Source organism: Lolium perenne, chromosome 2 (genome assembly GCF_019359855.2).
Source record: "Lolium perenne isolate Kyuss_39 chromosome 2, Kyuss_2.0, whole genome shotgun sequence".
Lineage (NCBI taxonomy): Eukaryota > Viridiplantae > Streptophyta > Magnoliopsida > Poales > Poaceae > Lolium > Lolium perenne.
Window position 1 is genome coordinate 272,227,755 of NC_067245.2, and position 15,686 is coordinate 272,243,440.

The window sequence follows — 15,686 nt, forward strand, 5'->3', positions numbered from 1 at the left end:
AACCAAGTACTTTGCCCCAACGAAACAGCGAGGTTGTAAATCTCACCGGCTTGCTGTAACAAAGGATTAGATGTATAGTGTGGATGATGATTGTTTGCAGAAAACAGTAGAAACGATTGCAGATGGGTGTATTTCAAGAAAGAGAATTGGACCGGGGTCCACAGTTCACTAGAGGTGTCTCTCCCATAAGATAAACAGCATGTTGGGTGAACAAATTACAGTTGGGCAATTGACAAATAAAGAGGGCATGACCATGCACATACATATTATGATGAGTATAGTGAGATTTAATTGGGCATTACGACAAAGTACATAGACCGCTATCCAGCATGCATCTATGCCTAAAAAGTCCACCTTCAGGTTATCATCCGAACCCCCTCCAGTATTAAGTTGCTAACAACAGACAATTGCATTAAGTATTGCGCGTAATGTAATCAGTAACTACATCCTCGAACATAGCACCAATGTTTTATCCCTAGTGGAAACAGCACATCCATAATCTTAGAGATTTCTGTCACTTCCCCAGATTCACGGAGACATGAACCCACTATCGAGCATAAATACTCCCTCTTGGAGTTACAAGCATCTACTTGGCCAGAGCATCTACTAGTAACGGAGAGCATGCAAGATCATAAACAACACATAGATATAAATTGATAATCAACATAACATGGTATTCTCTATTCATCGGATCCCAACAAACACAACATATAGAATTACAGATAGATGATCTTGATCATGTTCGGCAGCTCACAAGACCCAACAATTAAGCACAATGGGGAGAAGACAACCATCTAGCTACTGCTATGGACCCATAGTCCATGGGTAGACTACTCACACATCACTCCGGAGGCGACCATGGCGGCGTAGAGTCCTCCGGGAGATGATTCCCCTCTCCGGCAGGGTGCCGGAGGCGATCTCCTGAATCCCCCGAGATGGGATTGGCGGCGGCGGCGTCTCTGGAAGGTTTTCCGTATCGTGGCTCTCGGTACTGGGGGTTTCACGACGAAGGCTATTTGTAGGCGGAAGGGCAGGTAAAGGGGCGTCACGAGGGGCCCACACTACAGGTCGGCGCGGCTAGGGCTTGGGCCGCGCCGCCCTGTGGTTTGGCCACGTCGTGGCCCCACTTCGTCTCCTCTTCGGTCTTCTGGAAGCTTCGTGGCAAAATAGGACCCTGGGCGTTGATTTCGTCCAATTCCGAGAATATTTCCTTACTAGGATTTCTGAAACCAAAAACATCAGAAAACAAAGAATCGGCACTTCGGCATCTTGTTAATAGGTTAGTTCCAGAAAATGCACGAATATGACATAAAGTGTGCATAAAACATGTAGATATCATCAATAATGTGGCATGGAACATAAGAAATTATCGATACGTCGGAGACGTATCAGTGAGTTCAAGCGATTCTGTGAGGATAACAATATCCGGTTGGATTTGTGCTCAGTGGCACACCCGCAAGGTAATGGCCAAGTGGAAAGAACAAATGCGCTGGTGCTTTCCGGTATAAAGCCGAGGCTTATTGACTCAATCGAAAAGGCACCGGGGTGTTGGCTTGATGAGCTACCATCAGTGTTGTGGAGCATAAGAACGACTCCAAACCGGTCTACCGAATACACACCATTCTTCATGGTTTACGGAGCAGAAGCGGTCATACCAACCGACATTCTCCATGACTCACCAAGGGTGCAACTCTATACCGAACAAGAGGTAAAAGAGGCCCGAGAAAACGATGTGGACTTGCTAGAAGAAGCAAGAGAATTGGCATAGGCAAGAACATCCATTTACCAGCAAAATCTCAGACGCTATCACAGCCGGAAGGTTAACCCGAGAGTTTTCCGGGAAGGAGATCTGGTGTTGCGCCTAGTGCAGCGCACTGAAGGCCGGCATAAGCTTTCACCCCCATGGGAAGGACCTTTCATTGTGAGCAAAGCTCTCCACAATGATGCCTATTACCTGATCGATGCACAGGAATGGAAAGAAGGCAAGGCGGACAGATCCGGAGATGAGACCAAGCGTCTGTGGAACGTAGCTCTGTTGCGTCCTTTTTACTCATGAAGTTGTGGTGTAATAAGTTCCTTTTTGTACCTTATTTGCTATGAATAAAAGATGTCGGAACCTCAAATGAATCTCGGGGACTACCCCTACTGAAATTGCATGTAATATGTTTATTTTTTCAGTTCACCGGTTGCTTGCTGAACATTTTTTCTTTCCGGTTTAGTAACGTGCTAAAACCTACCGGAGTCTTCGACTCTGCTGCTGTCCGCAACCCGGCTTCATGGCAAGCAATATAAACCAGTAGGAACTAAGCACGTGAACTACGAAAAGAGATAGTGGGAACGAACAATCCGGAAAAATTTAACTAACCCCGGTTAAAACGGTTTTTTGTGAAAATTTCGAGTTGTTTCTAAGTTCAAGAAAGTGCTTGCTTGGCAAAAGAACTTTGTGCCTCATACGCCAAAACACCCAAAAGAGGTAGGCAGAGCCAAAGTAAAAGAGCCAAGTGTGCATCAGATTGGATGCGAAAACGATTCCGAAATCTTTGCGGTACAGGATCAAAGCAAACAATAAGCAAAGTGCTAAGCCGGTAAACAAACATAACTTAATAACCTACCGGTAAAACATACCGGCAGATAACATGGTAGCATAGCCAAAATAATGGCTAAGTGTTATATTACATCATAACCCCCGGCATACCGGGGTCAAATTTAATGAACATTGTTTTAAGTCACACAGGACACAGCAAACACATGATGAGCACATTCAAGCAGCGGGAGCTTCAGGAGGAACATTACCGGCATCAGGGCCTTCCGGAGGCGCATCTTCTCCGGCATCCTCATCCTCGTCTTCCTCTTCTTCATAGTCACTAAGATAATCAGTGACGCCGGGAGGAGGAGGAATGAAGGAGCGGACTGCCGCATACTCAGCTATCCGGTAGGCGCGGTCCTTCCGCTTGGCGGTGAGGGTTGGATCCATGTCAGTGGGGGCACCTTGGCGCACGGTGGCGAAGGCGTCCAGGTCCAAGTCCTCATACCAAGAACAGGCGGTGCGTAGCGCCTCGTCTGCTCCGGCACGAGCCGCTGACCATTGCCACTCGCGGATCCTCCGGCCGGCACCTTTCAGGCGGTCGGAGGTGAGTGTTAGGTTAACCGGCACCTCCTCCTCAGGCCAGAGCACCTTGAAGAGCTGGATCGCCACCTCGGGGATGTCGGCAAGGTTCCGGTCCACCGCGCGCATGTGTGAGACCCGGGCGGAAAGCGCGACCAGATGGTCATAAGGGTCCCAGGGCGCATCCGGATTCTTGAACGCTTGCTGGATCCGGTGCTCTGCTACCTTCTTCTGCGCATACGCCTGCGAATCCGAAAAGAGCCCTGCAAGACAAAGGAAAAAAGATAAGGACATGCTATCGGAAGACATAAGCTTATAAGCAGAGACCAGAAAAGAAAGAAGAAAAGCTTACTGAGGGCGAGCGCATCGGTTTGCATGACCAGTAGGTCATACTCCTTTTGCTCTGCCTCTAGGTGGGCGGCCCGGTCTTCGGCTGCTTGCCGCGCCTTGCGCCCCTCCTCCAGCTCTGCCTGCAGAACTGCGGTGGAATTGGTAGCATCCTCCAGGGCCTCGTTGAGCCTCGCCTCAGCTGCAGCCTTGGCATTCTTTAGCTCCTTATCATGCTGGAGCCCGAATTGGATGAGCTGATCCTTCAGCCCCCTGGAAACGAGCTCCTGGGCGTCCAGAGCCTTGTGGTGCTCCCGGATAAGCTGCTCCTTTTCATCTAGAATCCGGGAAAGAGAATGTTAACAAAAGTATAGTCGGTAAAACGAAGAAAGACGAGTTAACCGGAAAAGGAGCCATACTTTGGAGGGTGCTGAGCTGGGCCTTGAGGGCCTCAATGGAGGCTTCCGGGATAGCTGTTATGCAGAAAATTTGTAAGAAACGAGAAGGGAAAACCAACCGGTAAAAAGAAGACGGAGATAAAAAAAGCTTACCTTGGCAGTGGCTGTGGGCCTCGGAAAGGTCCCGGTGCTCCCACAGAAGCTCCTCAAAGAGGCGCTTCCGGGCGTTGATACGTCTCCGACGTATCGATAATTTCTTATGTTCCATGCCACATTATTGATGATATCTACATGTTTTATGCACACTTTATGTCATATTCATGCGTTTTCCGGAACTAACCTATTGACGAGATGCCGAAGGGCCAATTGCTGTTTTCTGCTGTTTTTGGTTTCAGAAATCCTAGTAAGGAAATATTCTCGGAATTGGACGAGATCAACGCCCAGGGTCCTATTTTGCCCGGAAGCATCCAGAACACCCGAGAGTCGCCAGAGGGGGGGCACAGGCCCACCAGACCATAGGCCGGCGCGGCCTGGGGGTGGCCCGCGCCCCCCTATGGTGTCGTCGCCTCGTTGACCTTCTGACGCCGCCTCTTCACCTATTTAAGCCCCCTCGACCTAAAACCTCGAGACGAAAAAGCCACGGTACGAGAAACCTTCCAGAGCCGCCGCCATCGCGAAGCCAAGATCTGGGGGACAGGACTCTCTGTTCCGGCACGCCGCCGGGACGGGGAAGTGCCCCCGGAAGGCTCCTCCATCGACACCACCGCCATCTCCATCACCGATGCTGTCTCCCATGAGGAGGGAGTAGTTCTCCATCGAGGCTCGGGGCTGTACCGGTAGCTATGTGGTTCATCTCTCTCCTATGTACTTCAATACAATAATCTCATGAGCTGCCTTACATGATTGAGATTCATATGATGATGCTTGTAATCTAGATGTCGTTATGCTAGTCAAGTGAATTTTACTTATGTGATCTCCGGAGACTCCTTGTCCCACGTGTGTAAAGGTGACAGTGTGTGCACCGTGTGGGTCTCTTAGGCTATATTTCACAGAATACTTATTCACTGTTATGAATGGCATAGTGAAGTGCTTATTTATATCTCTTTATGATTGCAATGTGTTTTGTATCACAATTTATCTATGTGCTACTCTAGTGATGTTATTAAAGTAGTTTATTCCTCCTGCACGGTGTAATGGTGACAGTGTGTGCATCCGTGTTAGTACTTGGCGTATGCTATGATCGTGATCTCTTGTAGATTATGAAGTTAACTATTGCTATGATGGTATTGATGTGATCTATTCCTCCTACATAGTGTGAAGGTGACAGTGTGCATGCTATGTTAGTACTTGGTTTAGTCGTGTTGATCTTTCATGCACTCTAAGGTTATTTAAATATGAACATTGAATTGTGGAGCTTGTTAACTCCGGCATTGAGGGTTCGTGTAATCCTACGCAATGGTGTTCATCATCCAACAAAAGAGTGTAGAGTATGCATTTATCTATTCTGTTATGTGATCAATGTTGAGAGTGTCCACTAGTGAAAGTCTAATCCCTAGGCCTTGTTCCTAAATACTGCTATCGCTGCTTGTTTACTGTTTTACTGCGTTACTACTGCTGCGTTACTACTGCTTGTTTACTGTCCTGGGCAAAGCACTTTTCTGGTGCCGTTGCTACTACTTATTTATACCACCTGTATTTCACTATCTCTTCGCCGAACTAGTGCACCTATTAGGTGTGTTGGGGACACAAGAGACTTGTGGTTGCAGGGTTGCATGAGAGGGATATCTTTGACCTCTTCCTCCCTGAGTTCGATAAACCTTGGGTGATCCACTTAAGGGAAAACTTGCTGCTGTTCTACAAACCTCTGCTCTTGGAGGCCCAACACTGTCTACAGGAAAAGGAGGCGTAGACATCAAGCTATTTTAAGGCGCCGTTGCCGGAGGAAAGGTAAAAGGCACTCATACTTCGGTTCAGGTACTTGATACTTTTACGGCGCCATTGTGTTTGTGCTCGAAGCTATTTCCTTTAGATCCTGCAATTGCATCTTTTTGTTTCTTGTTTACACTAGTTAGACATAATGGAAAACAACAAAAATATGAGAGATCTTTATGAACTTTATCTTGAATTAGGACATGATGTGTTTGAAGAGAGAATTAAAAAACCCATGGAACTTTATATGCACGCTAATGGGAATGTTATTAATATGAATGCTTTGAACACTATTGTTGCTAATGCCATGGAAAATTCTAAGCTTGGGGAAGCTGGTTTTGATGAGCATGATCTTTTTAGTCCCCCGGGCATGGAGGAGAAAATTTACTTTGATGATACTTTGCCTCCTATTTATGATAATTATAATGATAGTAGCCTTTTGGTGCCGCCTACTATGGAGAGTAAATTTGATTATGATTACAATATGCCTCCTATATTTGATAGCTACTTTGTTGAATTTGCTCCCACTACAACTAATAAAATTGATTATGCCTATGTGGAGAGTAATAATTTTATGCATGAGACTCATGATAAGAATGCTTTATGTGATAGTTATATTGTTGAGTTTGCTCATGTTGCTACTGAAATTTATTATGAGAGAGGAAAATATGGTTGTAGAAATTCTCATGTTACTAAAACACCTCTCTATGCGCTGAAATTTTTGAAGCTGCACTTGTTCTATCTTCCTATGCTTGTTACTTTGCTCTTCATGAACTTGTTTATTTACAAGATTCCTTTTCATAGGAAGCATGTTATACTTAAAAGTGTTTCTAATTTGCCTCTTGATGCTCTCTTTTGCTTCAAATACTATTTCTTGCGAGTGCATCATCAAAACTGCTGAGCCCATCTTAATGGCTATAAAGAAAGAACTCCTTGGGAGATAACCCATGTGTTATTTTACTACAGTACTTTGTTTTTATTTTGTGTCTTGGAAGTTGTTTACTACTGTAGCAACCTCTCCTTATCTTAGTTTTGTGTTTTGTTGTGCCAAGTAAAGTCGTTGATAGTAAAGTTCATACTATATTTGGATTACTGCGCAGAAACAGATTTCTTTGCTGTCACGAATCTGGGAAAAATTCTCTGTAGGTAACTCAGAAAATTATGCCAATTTACGTGAGTGATCCTCAGATATGTACGCAACTTTCATTCAATTTGAGCATTTTCATTTGAGAAAGTCTGGTGCCTCAATAAAATTCGTCTTTACGGACTGTTCTGTTTTGACAGATTCTGCCTTTTATTTCGCATTGCTTGTTTTGCTATGTGGGATGGATTTCTTTGTTCCATTAACTTTCAGAAGCTTTGGGCAATGTCCAGAAGTGTTAAGAATGATTGTGTCACCTCTGAACATGTGAATTTTTGATTATGCACTAACCCTCTAATGAGTTTGTTTCGAGTTTGGTGTGGAGGAAGTTTTCAAGGGTCAAGAGAGGAGGATGATATACTATGATCAAGAAGAGTGAAAGCTCTAAACTTGGGGATGCCCCGGTGGTTCACCCCTGCATATATCAAGAAGACTCAAGCGTCTAAGCTTGGGGATGCCCAAGGCATCCCCTTCTTCATCGACAATATTATCAGGTTCCTCCCCTGAAACTATATTTTTATTCCACCACATCTTATGTGCTTTGCTTGGAGCGTCGGTTTGTTTTTGTTTTTGTTTTGTTTGAATAAAATGGATCCTAGCATTCACTTTGTGGGAGAGAGACACGCTCCGCTGTAGCATATGGACAAGTATGTCCTTAGGCTCTACTCATAATATTCATGGCGAAGTTTCTTCTTCGTTAAATTGTTATATGGTTGGAATTGGAAAATGATATATGTAGTAATTTGCTATAATGTCTTGGATAATGTGATACTTGGCAATTGTTGTGCTCATGTTTAAGCTCTTGCATCATATGCTTTGCACCCATTAATGAAGAAATACATAGAGCATGCTAAAATTTGGTTTGCATATTTGGTTTCTCTAAGGTCTAGATAATTTCTAGTATTGAGTTTGAACAACAAGGAAGACGGTGTAGAGTCTTATAATGTTTACAATATGTCTTTTATGTGAGTTTTGCTGCACCGCTTCATCCTTGTGTTTGTTTCAAATAGCCTTGCTAGCCTAAACCTTGTATCGAGAGGGAATACTTCTCATGCATCCAAATACTTGAGCCAACCACTATGCCATTTGTGTCCACCATACCTACCTACTACATGGTATTTCTCCGCCATTCCAAAGTAAATTGCTTGAGTGCTACCTTTAAATTTCCATTCTTCACCTTTACAATATATAGCTCATGGGACAAATAGCTTAAAAACTATTGTGGTATTGAATATGTACTTATGCACTTTATCTCTTATTAAGTTGCTCGTTGTGCGATAACCATGTTCACTGGGGACGCCATCAACTACTCTTTGTTGAATTTCATGTGAGTTGCTATGCATGTTCGTCTTGTCTGAAGTAAGAGCGATCTACCACCTTATGGTTAGAGCATGCATATTGTTAGAGAAGAACATTGGGCCGCTAACTAAAGCCATGATCCATGGTGGAAGTTTCAGTTTTGGACATATATCCTCAATCTCATATGAGAAAATTAATTGTTGCTACATGCTTATGCATAAAAGAGGAGTCCATTATCTGTTGTCTATGTTGTCCCGGTATGGATGTCTAAGTTGAGAATAATCAATAGCGAGAAATCCGATGCGAGCTTTCTCCTTAGACCTTTGTACAGGCGGCATAGAGGTACCCCTTTGTGACACTTGGTTAAAACATGTGCATTGCGATAATCCCGGTAGTCCAAGCTAATTAGGACAAGGTGCGGGCACTATTAGTATACTATGCATGAGGCTTGCAACTTGTAAGATATAATTTACATGATACATATGCTTTATTACTACCGTTGAAAAAATTGTTTCTTGTTTTCAAAATCAAAGCTCTAGCACAAATATAGCAATCGATGCTTTCCTCTTTGAAGGACCATTCTTTTACTTTTATGTTGAGTCAGTTCACCTATTTCTCTCCACCTCAAGAAGCAAACACTTGTGTGAACTGTGCATTGATTCCTACATATTTGCATATTGCACTTGTTATATTACTCTATGTTGACAATATCCATGAGATATACATGTTACAAGTTGAAAGCAACCGCTGAAACTTAATCTTCCTTTGTGTTGCTTCAATACCTCTACTATGAATTATTGCTTTATGAGTTAACTCTTATGCAAGACTTATTGATGTTTGTCTTGAAGTACTATTCATGAAAAGTCTTTGCTTTATGATTCAATTGTTTACTCATGTCATTTACATTGTTTTGATCGCTGCATTCATTACATATGCTTACAATAGTATGATCAAGGTTATGATGGCATGTCACTCCAGAAATTATCTTTGTTATCGTTTACCGCTCGGACGACGAGAAACTAAGCTTGGGGATGCTGATACGTCTCCGACGTATCGATAATTTCTTATGTTCCATGCCACATTATTGATGATATCTACATGTTTTATGCACACTTTATGTCATATTCATGCGTTTTCCGGAACTAACCTATTGACGAGATGCCGAAGGGTCAGTTGCTGTTTTCTGCTGTTTTTGGTTTCAGAAATCCTAGTAAGGAAATATTCTCGGAATTGGACGAAATCAACGCCCAGGGTCCTATTTTGCCCGGAAGCATCCAGAACACCCGAGAGTCGCCAGAGGGGGGGGGGGGGGGCACAGGCCCACCAGACCATAGGCCGGCGCGGCCTGGGGGTGGCCCGCGCCCCCCTATGGTGTCGTCGCCTCGTTGACCTTCTGACGCCGCCTCTTCGCCTATTTAAGCCCCCTCGACCTGAAACCTCGAGACGAAAAAGCCACGGTACGAGAAACCTTCCAGAGCCGCCGCCATCGCGAAGCCAAGATCTGGGGGACAAGACTCTCTGTTCCGGCACGCCGCCGGGACGGGGAAGTGCCCCCGGAAGGCTCCTCCATTGACACCACCGACATCTCCATCACCGCTGCTGTCTCCCATGAGGAGGGAGTAGTTCTCCATCGAGGCTCGGGGCTGTACCGGTAGCTATGTGGTTCATCTCTCTCCTATGTACTTCAATACAATAATCTCATGAGCTGCCTTACATGATTGAGATTCATATGATGATGCTTGTAATCTAGATGTCGTTATGCTAGTCAAGTGAATTTTACTTATGTGATCTCCGGAGACTCCTTGTCCCACGTGTGTAAAGGTGACAGTGTGTGCACCGTGTGGGTCTCTTAGGCTATATTTCACGAGAATCACTTATTCTTGTTATGAATGGCATAGTGAAGTGCTTATTTATATCTCTTTATGATTGCAATGTGTTTTGTATCACAATTTATCTATGTGCTACTCTAGTGATGTTATTAAAGTAGTTTATTCCTCCTGCACGGTGTAATGGTGACAGTGTGTGCATCCGTGTTAGTACTTGGCGTATGCTATGATCGTGATCTCTTGTAGATTATGAAGTTAACTATTGCTATGATGGTATTGATGTGATCTATTCCTCCTACATAGTGTGAAGGTGACAGTGTGCATGCTATGTTAGTACTTGGTTTAGTCGTGTTGATCTTTCATGCACTCTAAGGTTATTTAAATATGAACATTGAATTGTGGAGCTTGTTAACTCCGGCATTGAGGGTTCGTGTAATCCTACGCAATGGTGTTCATCATCCAACAAAAGAGTGTAGAGTATGCATTTATCTATTCTGTTATGTGATCAATGTTGAGAGTGTCCACTAGTGAAAGTCTAATCCCTAGGCCTTGTTCCTAAATACTGCTATCGCTGCTTGTTTCTTGTTTCTTTGCGTTACTACGCTGCGTTACTACCGCTTGTTTATCGTCCCGGGCAAAGCACTTTTCTGGTGCCGTTGCTACTACTTATTTATACCACCTGTATTTCACTATCTCTTCGCCGAACTAGTGCACCTATTAGGTGTGTTGGGGACACAAGAGACTTCTTGCTTTGTGGTTGCAGGGTTGCATGAGAGGGATATCTTTGACCTCTTCCTCCCTGAGTTCGATAAACCTTGGGTGATCCACTTAAGGGAAAACTTGCTGTTGTTCTACAAACCTCTGCTCTTGGAGGCCCAACACTGTCTACAGGAAAAGGAGGGGGCGTAGACATCAGGCGTCCACCGTGCTCTGTCCAAATGAGAATGATTATGAGAAGAAGCCGGTTTCTTTATGTTCTTGGCTAAGTTTCGCGCTAAGAGCTACGCTCTCAACGCGAAACTCGGGGACTGAGGAGATATGCTTAATCCGGAAAAAGGGAAACTGGCTTGAGTTGAAAAGATTGCAAGGAGTTGATGAAACTTACCAACACGTTGTTGGTGGCATCGTGCCACGCGTTGTCGAGCTCCTTCACCGCACGCCGCAGCCGGATGAAGTGCTGCTCAGTGCACCGGGGGCCAGCGGGGTCAAGCACCGGAAGTCGGTCCTTCCCCAAGCCGCGCGTAGCCGCGGACACATCCGCTCGATTCCACTTTTCAGCGTACTCGAGCAGATGGCCCAGCTCGTGGCCTCCGCGCTTCAGCTCGGTGATCGGGCCAAGCAGACCGGTGGCCGTTTCCCCGGCTGCGACAGCGGCACGGCCGGCTTGCAGCGCTAGCTGCTGCGAGCCAGGTGCAACAGTGCCGGAAGCCGTGGCCTTCCCCTCGAAAGGTTCCGGCTTGAGGAGCTTGGTGCCTTCTGGCGGCGGCGTCGGCTTGGCCGCAGCGGGCCCTTGGCTTGATGTTGGTGCAGGCTCGTCCGCGGAAGGTCCTTGGCTTGGCGGCGGCGTCGGGGTGGCCTCGATTGGCTCAATGGTGGGAGCTTCTGGCGGAGGCGACGAGCGGGCGTCAGGAGCGTCTGGCCCGGAGTAGAGCTTGCTGGCGCGGAAGAATCTGGCACCGGCTTGGAGGGGGAAGAGTCCGTGGTCTTCTTCTTCTTTCTTTTTGGGACGGGAGGAACCTGAGGTTCCGCCCTCCCGGCAGCTTCAGAATCGGCGCCGATGTTGCTGGCGCCGGTGTCTTGTGTCTCAGGAGGGGAGACGTGCTCCTCCTCCGCGCGGTGGTCTGGAGGTGTAGGGGCCGCGTGCCCCGCACTTGGAGTGCCTCCCAGAGGGGAGGCAGAAGCGTTGCCGGCACCAGATGGTGCCAGGCCTGAGTGAAGAGGAGATGAGGTCCTGGCGGTTCCCTCAGAGCTCTCAGGTCTTGGGCCGCTGGCGCTCTTGGAAAGCTTGAGCGCAGGGCTGAGGAAGAAAAAGAGAAAGGGTTGGAAAAAGCAACCGGAAGAAAAAGTTTGTAAAACAAAAGCACGAAGAGAAACAAAGACTTACCCGGAAGCGACCGGCATATGTTTGCCTTGGTAGCGCTTCTTGCCTACCGCTTTCCCTCCGACAACTTCGGTCCGGGAGCGTTTGGCGGGAGGGCCTTGGCTTGAACCGGCTTCAGTTGCCGGAGCCTTGTGCTTCTTGCCCTGGGAGGTGAGCTTCTCCATGTACTCGCGGCCAACCTCGTCCTGCAGAGGGGCCACATGTTCATGAACCTGTGGTTGGGTGCTAGCTGAGGGAGCATCTACAGAAGGGAAAATAACAAAGAGGCATGAGAAACCGGAAGAGAAAACTACCTCGAGGATAACGACCTCATCATCGGAACCGGAAGCTTCGGGTGAGAAGTTACCGGGGCACGGGGTGTGGGTACGGCCGATCTTGAAGTCGGTCCAGTGGATGTAAGGATCGGGGTCGACCTCGTCAAGATCTCGCTTCTGCTTAGGGCCTCGCCTCTCTGCAGCGATGCGAGAGAAACACTACTTGGCCTGAAAAAGAATGGAAACACAGTTAGCCACAACGTAAAAGCTACCGGTACAACAACCCGGATTGCACAATCTCTTACTTCAGCAGTTGGAGGGTTGGTGGAGCTGAGAGGCCGGAAGCCCCACTCCCAGTCCAGCGGCATGTCGGTTTGGCAGATCTGCCTAGCCTTAAGCACTATATCCTCCTGGCTTAGAGGGAGGCCGGTGATCTTGGTGGGATCGCGAGGGCCATACATCTCACTTATCTTATGCGCCCGGCGCTGGAGGGGAAGCACCCGGTGTGAGATGAAGGTGCGGATGATGTCGTCAGAACTGATGTTCGTCTCCCTCTTCAGCTTATCCATGAAGCGGATAATCCGGTTGGTCTCGATATGGTTGGCCTTCGGATTAAAGCTCTAGTTGGCCTTCGTGGGCACCGCCGGGTTGAAGGCCGGAAGGTTGATGAGATCCTCATCGCCGGTATTCTTCACATAGAAAAAGGTCTCTTGCCATGCCCGGCATGACTCGAGACCGGAGAACTTAAAAAAGGGGCTCCCTTGGTGGGAGCCGATGATGCAAGACCCGCATTGAACGGGGGGTTTGGGCTTAGGAATATCTTTGCCTTGGACCGAGTTGATCCGAAGGCTAAAGAAACGAGCAAAAGTCTCCTTCGTGGGACGGAGGCCGATGTAGCCCTCCATGAAGGAGACATAGCAAGAAAGGTAAAAAATGGCGTTGCCGGGAAGGTGGTGAGGCCGGAGTCCATAGAAATCTAAGAACTCGCGAAAAAAGTCGGAGGCAGGAAGGCCGAAGCCACGCTCAAAGTGAGCAAGGAAAACGACGGACTCACCGGGTTCGAGCACCGGTTCGATCTCGCCGCGCGGAAGCCGGCAGGAAACTCCTGCCGGTATCCGCCTGGAACGGTACAGCCAGTCTATCTCGTGTTGCGTCACGTCAGAACCTTTCCAGGCTCCGCGGGTGATGCCGGAAAGATCCACCCCGGAATCCTGGCCGGAGCTGCCGGCTTCTTGACCTCTTCCGGTATCAGAATCCATCCGGGAGAGTTCAGCGAAAAGGCTGTCGGAGGTTGCGCTCTGGCGGCTGCTCGAAGAGGATTCATAAGAATACCCCTCGCTAGACATGAGGGCATAACGATGCCGGGTTCTACCGAAAAAACAGGTTTCCCAAGATCTACCCTTGTGCGAAGATCTACGAGTAAGAGGAAAAGCAACAAAAAAGGAAAATAAATACCCCTACCGGTCCAAGATCTAAAGAGCTACGAAAAAGGAGGCAAATGCACATTGAGCCTAACCTCAAGCGGCGGAGGTGCTGAGGGAGAGGTTCGCCGGAGCAGCGGCAAGCCCGTGACCGCCGACGGAGGCTGGCGACGGAGAAGGGCGGAACTCGCCGAAGAGAGCTCGAGGCAGCGGCACCGAAGAAGCACCGGTGGATCTCTCCGCGGCGAAGACCTTCAGCGCAGCGAGTGGAGCGGCGCAGGTTCGTCGGAGCGGAGCTCTGGCGGCGATCGGCAGCGATGAGGTTGCAAGGGGCGAAGAGCTCAAAGCGCAGAAGAGTGGGCAAGTGCGGGGAAAGAGAAGAAGTGGAACCGCAAGCCCTTTATATAGGAGAAGGACATAGTGGGCTGGCAACCGCTGGGCCACGGCGGTTCGGTTCGTGGGCCGCCACGTGGCGCGATGATACACGCGCGGAAAACAAAATGCCACAGGGAGGCCGCACGGATCCGGAACGGCCGCCAGGATCCGGTGTGCCGCATTAAATGCAGGCGCAGAAGCCGAAGGGAAGTGACCCCTGGCACTGGCGCGTCAGATACAGTGCGCATGTCTCTGACAGGCACTGTTCCCGAGAAATTCTTGACTTCACCGAGGAGGAGTTTAATGACATAGATACCGGAAGGGAAGATACCGGAAATACTTTGCAAAGAGAGCGGAAGATGTAAGTCCGGCAAAGATGCCGGGAGATCTAAACTGAACACCGGAAAGGATTAAACCGGTACCTTGAGATATAGGAACCTGGCATGGTCCGTCGGATAAAATCCACCGGACTATACCAGCTTCGGGGACTAATGTTGGGGGGATGACCCCCGGTATGCCAAAGGCATGCCAAACCGGATGGTTTGAGCCATCAAGATACCGGTTTAATGTTTATTCCGGAGCCTCAAGTTAAGCTTTGGGCTAAGTATGTCACATCCCGAAATTTTCTAAATTTTGGAATGTAAAATAAATTAAATATAATGCTTAATTGTTTGAACTTGATTGAAAATTCACAAAGAATTAATTTTTTTAAAGTTATTTACAAGTTAATTCCAAAATAGTGTTTTCAAAGAATTTTGGTTTTAAAGTATCTTCAAAATCAAACATATAAGCCAAATGTATATAATGTTTATTTTATTTTCACAAAGGGATATTAAAAAGGTTGTTGCAAAAATATAGTAGTTTTCATAAATCTTAGTTTCAAAAGATTTTCCAACAATGCTCTATTTTGTTCGGAGGTTTTGAAACTTATAAAAATATTTTATTCGAGAAAACATTAAACCCTAAAAAGGCAATATAGCCACATAAACATGTATGTCAAATTTTGATTTTGAAAAGTTTATATTTTTGTTCCAAATTTAGTTTCATATTGAAGTATTTTTCATAACGAACCCAAAGGTACCTCATTTGCATTTTTTCGATTAGTTTTGAGCCTCCAAATATGTATTTTCAATTTCTGGAAAAAAAGAGAGAAAGGACGCGCAGCTGGCCGGCCAGCACCGCCCGCGCGACAAGCTCGGCGTCGCCCGCTGCGGCTCAGCTCGCCCAAACCCAATACCGCGGCCCAGCTAGGCCCCCAGCCCACCCGGCCGCTCCGGCCCAAACCGCCCGCAGCCCAGCACTCCCGCACGCGCCTCCTCCGTCCTTTTCTAATTCTTTTAGTCCCACATCGCTCCGTCGGGAGCGCCTATTCCCCGCCTTAAGCGGAGCGGATGGTTGTCTCCGCTTAGGCCGGTGTGATAGAAAAACACGTATGGGCTTGGCCCGTTTAAGCCTTTCTTTTTTTTTCGTTCAATTCAGATTTCAAAATCTGAACAAAATTCAAAATCG